Below are 638 nucleotides of genomic sequence, written 5' to 3'. Positions count from 1 at the left end.
GCTACTGTGGCTGCGCGAACTCCAAGCCAGCCTGGCTATCTTCAGTGCCGCGTTGGGCAGCATGGGCAGCCTTATGAACCGTAATCAGAAAGACCCAAGTTATTCCCATGGTGTCTTTCCTGTTGGGGTTGTTCCAAATGAGAAAAGTAAGTGTACTGGATCAGAAGGGTAAGTGCAAGAGTAAATATGACTTTTCTGCCTCGTGGTTAGGAAATCATCTGCAAGGATGGCCGTAGGTTCTGGTCTTGGTTCCTCAGATTATTCTCATTATGCAATAGCTTTTGGTGTAAAATGCATATACAGGAGCAAACACCAGACTGTGGCATTCCCCTTCCCATAGGAGTGCTTTAGTCACAAGTGTACAATATTATGTCCCTTTTTGCAGGGTTGCTTCTTGGTTGCATGAATCTTCCATTGTTTTCTGCATAGTCACCTAGTTTCAACAAGAGGAGAAAGCATTTTCCATTCTGCCTTGCCAATAAATTGGTGAACAGGAAATTCTCTTAGGGAGTCAGAAACGTGTATTTAAACCTTCTCAGATGAAAATAGCACTGAACCTGTTTTCTCTCATCACCTGGGCAAATATTCTATTCAGAATACTGTTATACTAGATATTGTCAATGACCTTCTCTCTGTTC

This window comes from Fulmarus glacialis, unplaced genomic scaffold, assembly GCF_000690835.1.
Source record: "Fulmarus glacialis isolate BGI_N327 unplaced genomic scaffold, ASM69083v1 scaffold16575, whole genome shotgun sequence".
Classification (NCBI taxonomy): Eukaryota; Metazoa; Chordata; class Aves; order Procellariiformes; family Procellariidae; genus Fulmarus; species Fulmarus glacialis.
This window is presented reverse-complemented; position numbering follows the sequence as displayed.